Below are 18,024 nucleotides of genomic sequence, written 5' to 3'. Positions count from 1 at the left end.
CCCCAAAACAATCCTCCTACGGGCCTCCACTGCATGTAGCTTCTGCGGGGGACACCTTCCAGCCTTCCCACCTTCCCCCCTTTGCCAAAACTTGGGGGTATGCTCGACCTAACCCCTCTCAGATTGGGAGGTGTCACAGCTAAAATCAGTCCATTTGGATCCTCTCCCATGACGCCATTTCTTGAGTTACTCCACCCACTGAACTCCAGCTTTTGGGGTGTCCTGCCCAAACCTTCTAAATCATTAGTTGTCTCCCCAAAACTGGGATTCTCCTAAATAAGAAGCCTCCTCAAATCTACCCAGCTGGAGCTCCTCATCACCCACTGGCCCCCGGTCCTATGGTCTGAGCACCCAGAACAAATTTTGACTCTCCAGCACCTTGATCAACAAAATTGGGGTTCTTTCCACCTACGACCTGTGGGAACTCTAGATGCTGAGAATTTGGGACTGTCTGTGCTGGCAGCCACAGAACTTAAGGGAAAAACTGCGTTTGATCTGAGGCATCAAAACAGGCTTCCAAAGATGAGTGATAATACTGGGATCATGGGAATGTGTCTGGGTAGCGTTGTGTGATCTCTCAGGATGAAAAACTTAGATTTGGGGTTTTAGTGTATGGTGATCTGTGGGAGCCAAGGCGGAGAACTTTGGGTGTGGATTCATTGTCTTTTTGCACCACCTTCTTCCTTCTTCTTCACAAATCTGAGTGGTTTTCTCAAATTGGGTAGAAGATGTCCACATTGTAGATTTCGGGAGATCATAATTGGATTAGAAGCATAAATAATCGAGATTTCAGCAGTTTATTGGATAATTGGGACTTAAATAGCCTTGAATAGATGCCATTTGGCTCACTTTCTCGACTTGTCAGAGCTCCCGTCTTGTGAGTTTGTAATAGATAAGGATAATAGATTTCAGAATGAGTCTTCAAACACAAGGTCTCCTGAGTTTATTCGCGCTGACCTTGGAGAAGGAAAGAGCCTGGAATTCCAAGAAGCACCCTCTAATCCAGGGTGCAAACCCTCCATAAATGCCTCAAATGAGAATGCTCTCAACCCAGAACACCCCCAAATTGCAGTTCCCCCACCCAATCCCTCCAATCCAGGCATTTCCCACCCACTGCTGCCCAAAATTGCTGTCACCACCCACAAAAAAACCCCATCAAAAAACCCTCCAAAAAAAAACCCGACAAATTGAGGTTTTCCAATACATTGACCCTTAAAGACTGGGTTCTCCCCCTTACCTTTGAGGCTGCTCCACATTTACAGCAGATTCCCTCCAGTTTAGTGGTGCATCTTTACACTTGAGAGTCCCCCATTTTTGCCACACCCTTGATGTTGGGGTCTCCCCTGTGGGGCTGGGCAGAGTCTGGATCTATGTAGTTTCTGCCCACTTTCTGGTGTTTTTCCTCCCAGTTTAGTGGTCTGTCTCCCATTTTCACAATCCAGCTCTCATTTCTGTGGCCCAGTCCCACCTCTGGGGTCTCACCATTGCTGGTCCCCCTCCGATTTTGGGGCTCACCTGGGGGCCAGGTTGTCCATCAGGATGATGTCAGCCCCTGTAGCCGCCAGTGCCTCATCTGCACTGGAGCACTCGACCCCCAACCGGCGAGTGAAGCCCCCAGCCCAGCGCACCCCCAAAATCATCTGGGGAAGAGGGAGGACAAGGGGAAACCCCACAGCAATGCCCAATCCCTCAGACCCCAGTCTGGGTTGGGGAAAATAGGGGGGTGTCCCTAGTCATTGCCTAAATATTTTGCCCACCCCACTGATCCCCAAGTTGGGTTCTCTTCCCAAGTCCCCCAATTCTGCTGTCACAAATTTGCAAGTTCCCGCACCTACAGTCACCCATATTTAGGGGCTACCCAACACACAATCCCCCTCAATTCAGGAGATACGCCCCCAATTTCCCTCCCAAACGGAACCCTCACATACATCTCCCCCATTCCAGGAGTCATCCAAAATCAGTCCAAGGCCAGAATACCCCAATCCAAAAGTCTGTCCCAAAATTGGTACCCTCTTCAAATATTGATGCTTCCCCGCCACCCTTGAAATTTGGGTACCCCAATCCATCAGTCCCCCCATAATCGAGCCCCATTCACCAAAGCCCCCCCATTTCCTCCAAACCTCACGTACCCCCCACCCTACACCCCCAAAACTGGGGTTGTCACACCTACCACCCAGAAGCCACCAATTCAAGGGTCCTACCACCCATCTCCTGCCCAAGTAGGGCACCTGCCAGCCCATTCTTGGGGTTCCTCACCTAGCACCCCACAGTCCAGGGGTTTGGGTCCTACTCATCAGCCACATGTTCACCCAGGGCAGCATCCAGGCCAGCAAATGGTTCTCTGACAGGCTGTGGGGGACATGGGGACATTGGGGCATCACCACGGGGGGAGAGATTGGGCGGTCATGATGGGGAGAGACATAGGAGGACATGGTGGAACAGAGGGTGTGTGGAGCCCATCAGCCAGATGTTTACCCAGGGCAACATCTGGTCCCCCAACAGGTTGGGAGGGACATTGGGGGCATTAAAAGGGTCACATGGGGGGAAGGGGGGGTTGAGGGACACCACAGGGATTCAGGGGACATGGTGGTTACAGACATTTGGGCCAGTGGTTGGTTCTTTAAGAGCCTGAGTGGTACATCAGGAACATCTGGGGGTCACCATGGTGAAGGGCATGGAGATCGTGGAGGCACCATGGTGGGACATGGACAGGGGATGGAAGGTGGGGGAGGGGTGTGGGTTGCCATGGAGGAGGACATGGGAAGACGCATTGAAGGGACATGGGGGCATCATGGGGGGGCATGATGGTGATGAAGATGGTGGTGGTAGTGATGGTCATATGATGATGATGATGGAGATGGATGATGAAGATGGTGGTGGTGATGATGATGGTGTTAAGTGATGAAATGGTGATGCTGTTGAGGAAGATGGTGATGGTGTTGATGGTGTTGGGTGATGATAATGGAGGTGATAGAGTTCACTGTGGTGTTGATGATGAACACTGAAGTGTGGATGATAGTAATGATGATGACGGAGATGGTGATAGCGATGATGATGAGGGTGTTGTCGGAGTCACGATGATAGTGTTGGTTGTATTGGAGTTGACTGGTGCTGTAGTTTAATTTGGTTCCCAGCTAAAGCACCATTTATGTTGTGGTTTGAGATTCATCAAATTTCGTTTATCAGTTGGGAGATAGGATTTTTGGGAGAAAAAAAGGAAAACAGGCCCTTACTTCTTAAAAGTAAGAACAGATATTTTTATTAATACACACTAAAGAAAAAAAAAAAGACAAAAAATGAGACCTGCTGAGACATTCAGACTCCCCCCCCCCGCAATTGTTTACTTTTTCACACACTACAGAGAGAAAACTATGATTTTCAGTCAGTTTTCACTATTTAAACACCATTCTACATCACTTTGGGAGAGGAGCCTCTCTAGGGTTATGGGGAACACGCCATAACCAGAGGAAAAAAAAATCGAGTGGCTTTCAGAGATTTTCAATCGCCTGAATTTTGCAGATTTTGTGCAGTCTCAGCCATAGAACAGCTTTTCACCCTGTTCATGGGCTTCCATGTGTTTGGGGTATCATTTTAAGAATGCTTTTCTAGTACAAAACAGGGATTTTCTTCCATTTCTAAATTCACTTCTCTCTCAAAAGAAATAGAAACCTTCTTATTCTTTCCCAGGCGCTGGGGATAAATTCTAATCAAAACTCTTAATTAAAACCCATGTATATCAATACACACAACCCTTTGGCTAGAACTTGCATTCCCCCAAGCAACATTAGGATATTACAAAAACAATCCATTTCCCCATAATTTACATCTAGAGAAGTCCGGTCAAAAATGTCCACTTCCTCCATCCCATCTTCCAACAGTCTTCCTCAGTTCTTTTACTGACTTTTTCTCAATGCTCTCTCTTTCTCTCTACATTTCAAATGTCTTCCACAGAGGAGAGAAAAGGGCTAAAGCCTTTGCTTAGAGTTTTTTGTCTTCAGCAAACTCAAGATCACAGATGATAGTCAGGAGAAAGGAAGAGAAAACGCAGGCTCAAGAACATAATAGATGAAATCTTCTCCACCCCTGGTCAGACCTCAAGCAATTTAAACTCGGATTAGCTTCCCGGGGCTCCGGAGAAAAGTTCTTAAAAGTCTCTCCTCCTTCAGACCAGCGGCTCTGGCAACCAAGGCCCAGAGCACGGCCACCGTGGTCCTGGCGCAGGGCCAGACTGCTGGTCTGCAGTCCTCCTCCTCCTCTCCCCATCGGACGAGCTGGGAGGGGACAGAGGGGACACAGCCAGCTGTCCCACAGGCAGGGCACCTCCCGAGGCCCGGCAGGCCTGGCCCTGAGGGGACCAGCCCGTCCCTGACCCACAAGGTGATGTTACCTTCTTGATGACTGGAAAAGAGAGTGAGTCACCTGAAAAGTTCGGATTTTAAGGCTGTGTTTCAGAGGCGTAGAAACACTCTCATTCGTCAGCTAACCTGTCAATCACAATCCATTCTAAACTACCACAAGTGGTGATGATGCTGTGAGTGATGAAGATGAAGGTGTGAGTGATGAAGATGAAGGTGTGGGTGGTGTGGTGGTAACAGTGTCGATGGTGGTGTGTAATGATGACAGTGTTTGTTGGTGTTAATTGAGGTTGCTGGTGAAGAGAAACGTGTGGGTGATAAAGATAGTGATGACAAAGGTGGCGATGGTGGTATTGATGAAAATGAAGGTGTGTGATGAAGACAAAGGTGTCAATGATGAAGATGATGGTGTGGATGATGAAGAAGATAAAGGTGATGGTGGTGTCAATGGTGTTGGATGATGAGGATATTGGTGACAGTGTTCACCGTAGTGTGGATGATGGCATGAGTGATGAAGATGAGGTATGTGGAGATGATGATGATGATGAACATGATGATGATGATGATGATGGTGCGAATAGTGTAATGGTGATGATGTCAATGGTGTGGATGATGAAGATGAAGGTGATGATGAAGAAGATGACAGCGATGATGGTGCCGTTGGTGTTTTGGTGATGATGATGGAGGCTGATGGTACTGGGTGATGATGATGGAGGTGTGGGTGATGAAGATGATGATGGTGGGGTGAGGTTGATGGTGCGGGTGGTTGTGGTGATGAAGATGATGGTGATGATGAAGGCCACCCCGCAGCCTCTTGAAGGCATGTCACACCTCGATGGGGACCAGCACTGACAGCGCCATCAGCACTGGAGCCCCAAAGATGTCACAGCCCAGACCCTCAAAGACCAACTTGTGCTTTGAGACCTGCAGGAAGTCTGGCTGGGGAGTTACCAGGGGATCACCAGGCTGGGACACGAAGGGGACACCTTGGGCACACCCAGGGAGGACTCCTGGGGGCTGGGGAGGCTCCACTGGTGTTGGGATTAAGGAACAACTGTTGCCCAACCCCAAATCTGTCACCACAGGAGGACTTTGCCATGAGACAAGCGCAGAATGGAGCACCCTAAGATAACATCAGGTGGGACAATTGTCTGGGGGTTATCTTGTGTCTTGGGAGAGGTGAACAAAGCTGGGGAAGCAGAATGGAACCGTGGTGGTGGACAAGGAAATCCAACCCAGCACCCCTGCTGGAATCGGCTCCGACTGGGTCAAAGGGAATTCCCAAGGGGCAGATGGAAACCACCAACTCATGGCTACCAACCCCAGAAACCTCCGGCTGAAGAGAAGAGATGGCCTGAGCTGGGACCAATTAGCACCCAAGGCCAGGAAATTGTTTAACCAATGGCATTAGAGAGCTGTGTAGCCCGTGAGCCCTAATTCCTGACTTTGCTAAATAGATAAACACGGAAAAGTTCAGAATGACCTCCGGACCCCTCACCACTGAGAAGCTCCATGGAAGAAGGACAAACACAACACTGCTGGATCCATGGGTGATGCTGACCTGATTGATCTCCCTCCTCCCTTCTCCGTTGCTTCCTACCCTTGCTCCTTCACATTTCATAGTTCAGTGAATTCCATAATATTTACTTTGGCACATGCTCCCATTTGCCCCTGAATTGAGGAGTGGCACCTCAGATGCATCTGAACAGCAGGCATCCTTTAAGTGACCTTAAGTCCCTCATTCCCGATAGGCATGAGCTCAGGAGTGCTGATCCTTAGGGAGGGAAGCACTGTAGCTCCTAGAGGGATCAGAGGAATCAGAACGTCCAGGCTACTGTCCATGATCCCCCCCTACCCTGATCCCAACCAGTGCTTCTCTGGGGATGGGGCTCCCAGAGCCCTGGGCAAAAACTGTGTCCCTCTGTGACCAAAACCCTGGGGGCTCCAGAGGCTGCTCTGGCTGCCCCTCATCCTCCCAGCTCCGAGGGGACATTGCAGGGTGTCCCAGCCTGGCGTGTCCAGGCCAGGGGGAAAGGAAGAATGACCTCTGGGAGCCCTGCAGTCGTTCTGTTCATGGTGGGGGTAGAACCACAGACTCCCAGGGTTGAGAGGGCAGCACAGAACAAACAAGGGTTCAGAACACACGGGACATGGGAACACTCAGAGACACGGAACACACACATGGACATGAGTACAAGCACTCATGGATACACAGAGTTGCTTTGCTGAAGGGGTTTATTGATTCTTCCAGGGAAATTCCCAGGGCTCCCGGCGATCAAGGGGGTTATCCAGGATGATCCTCTCCTTATACCACTGGAGAGGGACAGGACACGAGTCTCACCACCAGTTCCAGGCCTGAAAGGCAGAGCCCAAATTGTGACAAATCCCAGTGTCCACTAGGAAATGAGAGGGCCCTTGTCCCCACCCTTCTCTCTGCAGGGACCTGCAGCAGGAGCTGGGATTTGGAGCACTGGCTATAGCTGAGACTGGACTTGGCTCTGTGATCCACGTGGACTCCAGAGCCCCTCAGCCTGGAATATCCCACAATCTCCCAGAGCCCTCCCTGCTCCCACAGGGACACTGGGTGTCCCCAGAGCCCCTCAGGGCCAGGAAAGTCTTGGGGACAGCCCTGAAACCTATGCCCAGGACACAGGGTCAGGAACAGCCCCCTCCAAGTCCCTCTGCCATCCACAATGTCTGCACAGCCCAGAGGGCTCAGGGATCCACCCTGCCCCCCTGAGGATCTTTTCTGGGCTGGAGAACCCCCACGATTTCTCACCGGGGCATCCAGAGAGGCAGCTGGGCATCACTCCCGCAGAAGCTTCACCCGCTCAGCCACGGGGGGCTGGGAGGAAAGGCAAGGTTAGAGCCACAATGGAGGATACTGGGGCATGTTGGGACATACTGGGGCATGCAGGAGTGTACTGGGACACACTGGGGTGCACTGGGATGCTCTGGAGGCTCATGACCAGGACAGGGGAAAGTTATGGTCCCAGCAGAACTCCAGGTACCCACCTCAGACCTCTTCACTCGTTGGACACCTTTCCATACTGTAGAGAGATGGGGAGATGTCACTGGTCACTGTGGTGTCCCCAGTCCCAGCAAGGCATGGGGGACCTAAAGGCCCCAACTGGCACACTGTGCCCAAATTCCAAGACTTACCACAATGCATCCTCCTATACCTGCTCCTGCTACACCTCCCTGTGGAAGGAGAACCAAGGTTAGTGTGGGATGGGCCTTGTGGGTTCAGAGGGTCACAGGTGTCCACAGGCCCCATGGCTCCTCCTGTTTCGAGAAAATCCCTTCTGCTCCCCCCAGTCCCCCTCCAGCCAGTTTCACCTGATCCCTGTTCTGGCACGGACCATGGTGTTGATGGAGACAAGGACAGCGAGAGGAATTTGGGCCCTCCAAGGAGGAGGGAACCGAGTTGGATATGAAGGCTCAATAAACAATGAACTGGGGGCAGCTGGAGCTCCCAAGGGTTGGGCTGGGGGTGTGGAAGGGATGGGAATTGGGAATGTAGGTGGAAGCAGGAATTCCATTGGGGGCCATGGGGGTGAAGTGGAGGGTGAGTGAGAGCAGAAGATAACAGAGGGGGAAGACCAAAAGTGATGGCTTTGGGAGGGGCTTTGGGAGGGGCTATAGGAGGGGGAGTCAAGAAGGGGAATTTGGGAACACCCTGTCATGGACAAGGAGAAAGGGAAAGGACTGGAGGGAAAGAGGAGAGGAAATGGATTGGGCATGATGCTCAGTGGGGTTGACTGGGCTATACTGGGATGAGTGGGAATACAGTTGGGACCCTGGGGAAGGTGCAGCCTTAGGAAGCTCTGGGTGTACTGGCATGCACTGGGGTGTACTGGGATAACCTGCAGGTGCTGGCCATGAGAGGGGAAGGTCTGGGCCCAGCAGAAGAGCTCAGGGTACTCACCCGTCCGTTACTATAGGCACCACCTTCCTGTGGAGAGACCAGAAGATGTCACCCAGTCACTGGGGTGTCCCCAGGCCTGGTAAAGGTGGGACAAGCAAACTGCCCCCCAGTTCCCACACTGGTGCACACAGCTCCAGGACTCACCCCAGCACATATAGCTCCACCACTGCCATCATGGGTCTGGGAAGGAGAGCAAAAGGTTGGTCAGAATTAGCCCAGTGAGGACTGGGGCACACAGGTTTGTCCTAAGCCCCCCCGACCATGGCTGTCCTCTGCTCTGAGCAGGGGCTGGCTGCCAGGGATTTAGGAAACCAGTGCAGGGTGAAAGGCATGGACTGAGGGAAAGACTGGCAAGAAGGCCCTGAAATCATCCGGGAGTGGCATTTCTCTTTGTGCCAGTTCAGCCTGGCTTGGGACTGGACAGTACAGCCCAGTTTGGCCAAGTTCAGCCGAGCCTGCACTTGAATTAGTTTAGACCTCTTGGCCCCACTTCAGCCTGGGTTGGGACTGGGCTTTCTCCTTGGTGGGACCAGAGGAGATGGTGGGAGATGCCTGAGGGGACCAAGAGGATGGGATGGGGAGGCCCAAGAGGACAGGATTTGGGGAGAGCAGGACAGGAAAGCGCTGGGCCCTCCCAGGGAGGAGCCGGGTCCGACCATCCCGTGAGGAAGCCGGGCTCTGGCCGCAGGAGTTTCACAGCGGGAAGAGGAAGGACAGAGGCAATGGTGGCAAGGAGAAAGCGGCACCTCCTGGCGCTAGGCAGCCCGGCAGAGCCCCTGGATTGGGAAGAGCCCACCGGCCCTGAGCCCATCCCGTGGCCTCGGTGCCTCACCTTGCTCTGTGATGGCAGGCACAGCAGGATGAGAAGAGCAGGGCCACGCTGAGCACAGCCACCTTCATCTTCCTCAGGCACTGGGCAGCGCTGTCTGAGGCTGCAGCGGGGCAGGAGAGCCTTTATCCATGCCAGGACTCCTCCCTGCGCCCTCCCCAACAGCCCCCAGGCCAAACCCCAGCTTGGCACAGCCCCAGCCCTGCCCGAGCCCAGCCTGGCCCAGAGTCCCATCCCACCTGCGGCAGGATCCAGCCCCCCTCCCCGGCATCCCTACCAGCTTCCCCGCACGGGGCAGTGCCCCTGGAAGGGCCCAGACACCGGGGGGCCAAGGGGGACAGGCAGGGATCCAAAGGCAGCTGGGGAACCCTGTGGCGACAACCCCCACTCCATCACAATCCATCCTCCAACAGCCCCCAGGGCCACATCCCCCATCTCCTGCTGTCCCTGCCCTCCAGAGCTTTCCCTGTGGGACACCCAGGAGCTGACCCCGGCCCCAAACTGGTGTGTCAGAGCAGAATTGTCCCTGTTCCCACTGCACCTCTTGGCTACACCGAGGGCTGGACTGACCCCTCTTGCTGGGACACCAGGACCCTGGGATCAGGGAGAACGGGGAGGTGGGAGGAACAACGGGGTCGTGGGCCATGGGAACGGCTGAGTGACTGTGATCTCCAGTCTCTGGAGGCACTGGGGACTACTGGGGAATGGTGGCACTGGGACACCAGGGCTGGGCTTGGGGCAGTGCTGGGTGGCTGCAGTGTCTGGCTCCAGTCCATTCCCAGCACTGCGCCCCAAAACTGCTCCAGGCCCCAGTGGGAAAAATCCCACAAACCAGCCCCACCATCCCACCCCCAGGACCACCGTGTCCTGCTGGATCCCCCAGTCCTGCTCTGCTGACTGCCCCAGACATGGGATCCCAGTGGCCCTGTGCCACGCAGGGCTGCTGCTCCAGGCGGGTGGCACTGGGACACAGCTGCCACAGCTTCCCCTGGCCCCAGGGATGGCCCTGCCCTGCCTGGTCCAGGCGCTTTCCCTGAGCAGGGGGTCACCTGCCCACCTGAGGGTCCCTGTGCTCCTGTCCCAGCTCACGAGCCCCTGTCAGGGTGACCCTGAGGGCACAGATCAGGGACAGTCCCTGGCGGGCTCCTGGGAGCTGCCAGTGCCTCCATTCTCCACTGACATTCCGTGACATTTCCAGGAGATGTTCCCTCCTTACGGGACACTGACCCCACACAAGGGACCTGTTGTGGGGCAGGGGGAAAACCCTTCAGGCACCTGACTTGACTGTTGGCATTGGATTTTTCCCAGGAGCCAGCAGTGACCTGGAAGATTCTCCTTTGTATCTCAGCTGTGGAGAAACTATTCCTACAGTTATCCCAGCTTTTAAGGAAGGAATTTCTTGCTCCTTTGGCCACGTCTCAGTCATAAGAGTTCCTGCTCCATGGAGAGGCACTGCTGCCACAGCCCTTGTGTCACGCCATGCTTCTGTCTGTGGGACAGGGGGTTGGACAGGAGGAAATGGGATGGGGAACGTCCCTGGAGACCTCGAAGCTCGAGTACAGAACTTGGAAGGGGAAAAAGACAAAAAACATTTCTCCAGGAATATCTCAGAATCCTAGGATCAGTGTGTTGGAAACACCTCCAGGACCATCAAGGCCACCCTGTGACCAACCCCCACCTTGTCACTACACCAGAGACCTGAGTGCCACATCCCAGAGTTCCTGGGACACCTCCAGGATGGAGACCCATCATCTCACTGAGCAGCCCCTTCCAAGGCCTGACAACCCTTTCCATGAGGGATTCATCCAGATGTCCAACCTCAAGCTCCCCTGGCACAGCTTGAGCTGTTGCCCGAAACGCCGCCGTGGAAAGAACTCCACAACTATATAGTTGTTACAGCAGTATGTATTTATTGACGTGAGATGCGTGGGGAATAATTTCACCAAAGACACGAAAGTGTCCCTCAGGAACTTGCCCTCCTTCTTCCCTGAGGCCTTACATATGCATGACATTCCACAGACCCTTTTCATACATATTCATTCCCTGATCCCGCCATCCTCGCTGGTATGGTAATTAGTTCACGCCCTTCTGGGCATGCTCAGTCCTTAGTGGTGTGGTCTCCGGGCCTTGGTATGGTCTTCCTTCATTCACCTCTCCACTTTTATCACTCCCATGTGTGCTTTGGCCTTCTTGGCACGTTTTCAAAGGAACACACCATCATAGAATTTGTCTTCTTCTCTATATCTGCGCCCTTAGCCCTGTTATTCTGTTGTTTAGGCTAGTTCTTCTAGTTCATCTTCTGAGTATGCTGAAGATTCTCCATACTTGTGGTGTTTAAATATGTGCAAAAGGGTAACAGATACAGTGTTTGGTATTCACTAAATGCCATCTCAAATATTGTAAAAAATACTACTTGGAATACATTCTAACATACAGTATTGCTCTTTAATCTACTATAAAGGATCAGTTGGGATTTCTCAAATCCATGCCTCATTGCCTCTCATCCTGTCCCTGCTCCCTGGAGCAGAACCAAACTTCACCTGGTTGCCCTCTCCTGTCAGGGAGTTGTGCAGGGTGAGAAGGTTCCCCCTGAGCCTCCTTTTCTCCAGCCTGAGCCCCTGGACACGCCTGGTGGTCCAGCACCTTCCACAGCTCCATTCCCTTCCCTGGATGTGCTCCAGCCCTCAATGTCTCTCTGGCCATGAGGACCCAGAACTGGACACAGTCTCCAAGGGTCCTCAGCAGTACCAGCACCAAGGCACTGTCACTGCCCTGGTCCTGCTGCCACCCCATGGCTGGGACAGCACAGGTGCCCGTGGCCTCTGGCCTTCCTGGACACACCTGTGCTCACATTCAGACACTGCCCCAGCACCCCCAGACCTTTTCCAGTTTTCCAGCCAGCCTGGAGCATTCCATGGGGTTGTTGTGACCCTTGTGTGGGATCCGGCACTTGGCCTTTTTAACCCTCACACCTTTGGCCTCAGCCCATGGATCCAGCCTGCCCAGATCCTTGTGCAGAGCCTTTGTGCCCAGCAGCAGACCCACAGGCAGGCCCAGATGGCCTTTTCCATGAATTTGGTGCTGGTAGACTCAATCAGCCCTGAGCCCTGTTCCAGTGAAGCGCAGATCTGGAAAAGGAGCCCACCACCCCTACGCTGGGGGCATCTGGAATGACCCCTCAGGTGTCCAGGTGCTGGAAATTCCTCTGCTGAGCAGCTTCACATCCACTGGGCCTCTCCTGGGTCAACATCTTCAATTCTCCTTCAAAGGAGGCACAAGGACCAACAGGCAAAAGGGCAAGCTTCCAGATCACTGCTGGCTCCTGGGGAAAATCCAATGCCAACAGTCAAGTCAGGTGCCTGAAGGGTTTTCCCATCTGCCCCACAACAGGTCCCTTGTGTGGGGTCAGTGTCCCGTAAGGAGGGAACATCTCCTGGAAATGTCACGGAATGTCAGTGGAGAATGGAGGCACTGGCAGCTCCCAGGAGGCCCTGCCAGGGACTGTCCCTGATCTGTGCCCTCAGGGGTCACCCTGACAGGGGCTCTGAGCTGGGACAGGAGCATCCTGGAAACAAAACCAGGGACCCCTGGGATTCACTGTGCCTCGGCAAAGGGGTTTGGGGGTTCCAAGGGTGGATTTTGGGAATCTCCAGGACTTTTGGGATCTCATGGTGGGTTCTCTGGTGGTTTTGGGGAAATCCTAGGATTGATTGTAGGGTTCCAGCACCTGCAGTGCGAAGTCCATGGTGGGTTAGACACCCCATAGACACCAGATCGATGTGGGGCCCCAAAACATGTCTGAAGTTATATCCACAAAATTGCAAGGTCCGTAAACCAGAAACCTACTAAAATCTTCCCAATGAGGGCTCCTTGCCACCCGCTGGTCCCTGGTAATATAGTCTGAGCACCCAGAACAAATTTCATCTCTCCAACTTCGGACTAACAAAATTTGGGTTTCCTCCATCTGTGGCTGCTTTTAATAGGGGAATTGGAGTGTTCAGGAGCTTTTCCCGAGGGTTTGGTGAGAGCAGTGTTGAGGAACAGGGAGACCACAGGCAGGTGAGGGATGTTATATGTGTGCCCCAATAATTGACTGGACACAAGCTCAATTAAATCCGATTGGAATTTATTGAGCAAGCAACAGTAAACAAAACAGCACGCTGGGCGGCCGGGAGAATCTCCACTCCACCATGGCCCACGATCACTATCTGAGAGTCTCTGCTTTTATACTTTGCAGCTCCCTGTGATACGTGTATTTTTCTGTTTCTCCTGTGTTTTCGCGAAGTGCTGCTGGGGGGGTCTTTATCTGCTTCCCGGTAGTTGGTGGTCCAGTGGTTGTGGGAATGTGGCTCTGATCCCTGAAAAAAACTGGTCACTTTGCTTTGCCGGATGTTTGAAGAGAGGGTCTTGGCGAGAACACCAGGTGCTTCCTGTGGCACGGTTTAGTGAACAATTACTGCTGGTAATCTATCATAATTCCCCCTTTTTTCCCCCCCATTTTGTTCACTGAACTGCTGCAACTCCTGTTGACTCAGAATCAGAGCTTTAGCTTCTATACCTTCATTTTCAGTTGGCTCATATTTGGCTTGGATGAGCATTAAGTGTGCTGCTTCTCATCTACTTTTTACTATTTCAATTAGTTTATTGAATATACATGGTCCAAACGTTAATCCCAGAACTAGCAAGATTACTGGTCCTACAATGGTTGATAACAGTGTAGTTAGCAAGGGGGAGTAATTAAACCAGGACTCGTACCAACTCTGTTGAGCTTCCCGTTCTCATTTTCTCTTTTCCAGGCCTTCTCTGAGTTTAGCCGTGGTATCTCTTACCACTCCGGTATGATCTGCATAAACACAACATTGTTCTCCCAAGGCAGCACATAACCCGCCTTGTTGAAGAAACATGAGATCTAACCCTCTTCGGTTTTGTAGGACTACTTCTGACAGTGACCTGACTGATTTCTCTAAAGCACTAATTGATTCTTCTATCCGAGCTAAATCTTCATCTACAGCTATTCTTAATGATTGGAATTTTTGATTCTGCTGAACCAGTGAAGTTATTCCTGTCCCTGCTCCCGCAGCCCCTACAGCTATCAAGGCAGCGACTGTTAGGGCAGAGAAAGTGATAGGTTCTCGTTTCTGCAAATGATGGGAGTTTAGGTGATCATACATGAAATTTTCGGAATGGTATATTATTCTAGGGATAACAGTCACTTGTATACAGTATTCTTCACTCATTGAATAGTTTAAGGGATAGACAAGGGGTGACTCCGGTCTTTGAACAAATCCATTTGGTATTGCTGTCTGGTACTAGCCAGTCTGCAGGTGTTGTTCTTTCTTTCAGGGAAGTTATTATTCCGCACAGGTGTTGCCTACTTGGGGGCACGTTACCTATGCACCTTCCCTTCCCAGATACGTATTGCATTGTTATCCCTTGTTTCTTCTCTCTCCATAGACACTGGGATGGGTTTGATCCATTAATTCGTCTTATTCTTGAACGGACTCCTACTGATTCATAAAAAGGTGGTTTGACATCATAACATAACCAACAATGTTGGGTTAAGATTGAGTAAGTAGAGTTCAAAACTTGATATGTGGTATTTAAGAGTTTCCACAATGGGTCTTCTTTTAAACTTGAACTTGGATTAAGTTCTGCTCTATTGGTAATATTCAAGACTGGGGCCTCTGTTATGTGTGGAGCTTCTGAGTCTCTCAGGTGGCTAATAACTGGGTTGGGACCTACTGCTTGTGGTTCAGGTGTTACCATTTCTTTCTTGATAAGGAACAACCCACCTCTAGTAGTACCAGACTTTCAAAATCTCATGCCCCATGCTTTTCCAGTCATCCAGCCAGGATCCATAGGCTTAGATATGTTCACATATATGAATTTACAATTCACTTTGCCTAGTGGGATGCCACGCCGGGGGCCTAGCTGAATGCCACCATATGAATCCTTTTCAGGTGGATCACATCCCCGTGGTCCCCACCCTACTTTGAGGAACTTATCAGGACCCGCTCCCGGGCTCCAGTCAGCCGCAATAGTTTCACATCCCCAATATGCACAGTAATAATGCCCTGGACTACGGCAATATCCTTTCCCAGGATTCGAACTTGGACAGATGTAGAATCCCTTCAGATTCGGACAGGATTCTATGGGCACTATTTGACACAGAGTGGGCGTAAAACTAGGGGCTCCCGGAGTAGTAATTGTCTGAATCAGCTGCTGGTCTTCCCCTCTAACTAGAGACCACTTGAATGGTTGGTGTTCATATTGATCAATTTCCGTCATTACTAAATCACAGAATATTACAAATACCATAAGTCTTAATGCATGCCGTGAAGGGTGGGAGTCCTTTTGTCTACATATTACTTTTAAATTTTCTTTTGATCTCAGGGGCTTGCTAGAGCTTTTGCCTGTGGAGTCGTAGGTGCCTTTTTCTAGTGATACGAGGCAACTTTTCCAGCATTTTTGCACAGTCTCATTCATGGGACTTTGTTCTCCACACTTTCTTACCCTTCTGCCTCGCCCGTCGACTCGGTTGCTTCGAGCCACGGGGTGTACCATCTTCTCAGCAGCAAGAGTATTCTTCAGGAACATTAATGCTGGTTCACTTGCCTCTGCTTATAATATTCTAAATTTTTATCTTTTCACTAAAGGTATATCACACTTGACTCCTTCCAGAGCTCTATGGTCACACTCCTCTATAATTTCTGTTACAAATGGGATTGGTTCGTTGGAATGATACCAAAAGTATTCAGGCTGAATTCCATATACAAATACCCTTCACAATTCATTGGAAACCCCGTTTTTGGGTGTTTTTTGTGTTTGGTTTTTTTTGTTTGTTTGTTGTTGTTTTTAATACTTTAAAGTCTAAGGCAAATTTGGAGATTTCCCTTTCTTGTTTTCAACAAGGGCTACACACTCCAGAAGGAGGGTATCCTTATTGACAATGGAACCACCACCATTCTCGGCACACTTTACAAATACAGCATACAAAGTGTAACAATTACAATTAGGATTTTTCACATTAAATTCTCACTACTATTTACATGTGGTTCAGTTACTTCATGATAATTGCTTGTGTGTCCTTCTGTTACCAATCAGTTCATTTATGTCCTTTTGAGTGCGATCTTTGAATCTCCAGGTATGCCGATAACTTGCCAGGAAGAAGAGTCTTGGACAGGCCCTTTCACTCGGCTTGCGTGAGTCCACCCTCTTTCGGCTGTCCGGATAGCAGTTTCTGTAGTGAGTAAAGCAACATAGGGTCCTTCCCAACGAGGAGTCAGGGAATATTCTTTCTATGACTTAATATTTTGTCTCCTGGTTTGATTTGTGCACTGCTACATCTAAAGGTGGTCTCTGGACTGCCAAACCTTTGGCTCGCAGTCTCTCCCTTCTAGTCATTAATTGTATTAGATAGGGTTTAATTTGTGATTCTTCTAATTGGGGACAATCCTGTGGAATTTTGAGATCATATGGCATTCCATATAACATTTCAAAAGGAGAAATCCCAACATCTGTGCGGGGCTGCGTTCTTATATTCAGTAGTGCAAAGGGAAAGCACTTGACCCATGACATTTTTGTTTCCAACATCAGCTTTGTCAACTGTTTCTTTATTTCTCCATTCATCCGCTCAACTTTTCCTGAACTTTGTGGGTGCCACGGAGTGTGATACGGCCACTTAGTGCCTAAAGACTGGAGAGTCTCTTCTGCCCCTTTAGACACAAAGTGAGGGCCCCTATCAGAATCAATTACCTCTATTGGCCCATACCGGGGAATAATTTGTTCTAATAGTATTTTTACTACTGTCTGGGCAGTAGCCTGTGCTGTTGGAAATGCCTCTACAAACTGAGTTAGATGATCTACTATTACTTATAGGTATTTGTATCTCCCAACCTTCGGTAACTCAGTGAAGTCTATTTGCATCTTTGCAAATGGCCTATGGGCTAATTCTCTTCCTCCATGTACTTTTTCTCTTAACTGATGTTTATTGACTTTCTGACAAGTCATACAGTCTCCTACGACGCGTTTTGCAATATTATGTATCCCAATGCACATGTATTTATTTGCAAACTGATCTACTAATGCTTGAGCTCCCCAGTGAGTTAGATCATGAAATTTCTGCATTATTCTTAGGGCCAGAGGTTTTGGGAGAACCTCCCGACCATCTGGGAGTTCCCATTTCCCATTATTTTTCCCTAACTCCCATTTGACTCAATCTATCCTTCTCTTGGATAGTGAAACTCAAAATGTGGTGACCTCTGTCATGCATGGGGCAGTGTGTGTATTTCTCCTCATCGCATGTGCACTTTATTGCTTCTAGCCCAATTTTTTTGCAGCAAACATAACATGGGGGCTCATCCAAGTGTTCTCCACAGATCTCGCACTCTTCTCAGGCTTTTGCTTTACTTATGCACCCCTTTAGAGTCATTAATGCAGCCCGCTTAGCCTCTTGATCTGCAAGGTTATTTCCCCTTATCAATGGGGTCACAGCCCCCTCCGGTGACCTTTTAGATGTACTACTGCTACTCTTTTAGGCTGCCTAATAGCTTGTAGGATTTGCGTTATGAGTTCAAGGTGTATTAACTCTTTACCTTGGGAATTGATTAAACCCCTTTCTTCCATATCTTCCGAAGGTATGTACTACCCCAAAAGCATATTTTGAGTCAGCATATATAGTGCCCACCTTCCCACCAAGAGCTGCAAAGCTTTTAGCACTGCATATAACTCACAAGCCTGGGCTGACCAGCTGGGGCTTAGGGGTCCTGATTCTATCACTGTAAAGGTTTTTCCATTAATTATTGCAGATCCTGATTTCCTCTTTCCTTCTACTGGGAAGATCCATCCACAAATAAAGAAGAAGAGCTTGAAACAGGTGAAAAACTAAGTCTGGCCTGATTTTTGTTTGTTCC

At 50.5% G+C, this 18,024-nt stretch overlaps 1 long non-coding RNA gene across 1 annotated transcript; it reads right to left on the bottom strand.

The window, feature by feature from the left end:
• Positions 1–6,572: 6,572 nt before the first annotated feature.
• LOC136373135 (uncharacterized) lies at positions 6,573–7,435 on the bottom strand. Its single transcript, XR_010745585.1, has 3 exons — positions 7,371–7,435; positions 7,135–7,200; positions 6,573–6,710 (listed from the first exon to the last, which is right to left on the bottom strand). It is a non-coding gene; the product is annotated as an uncharacterized lncRNA (long non-coding RNA).
• Positions 7,436–18,024: the final 10,589 nt, after the last annotated feature.

Source organism: Sylvia atricapilla, chromosome 32, assembly GCF_009819655.1.
Source record: "Sylvia atricapilla isolate bSylAtr1 chromosome 32, bSylAtr1.pri, whole genome shotgun sequence".
Lineage (NCBI taxonomy): Eukaryota > Metazoa > Chordata > Aves > Passeriformes > Sylviidae > Sylvia > Sylvia atricapilla.
This window is presented reverse-complemented; position numbering and strand designations above follow the sequence as displayed.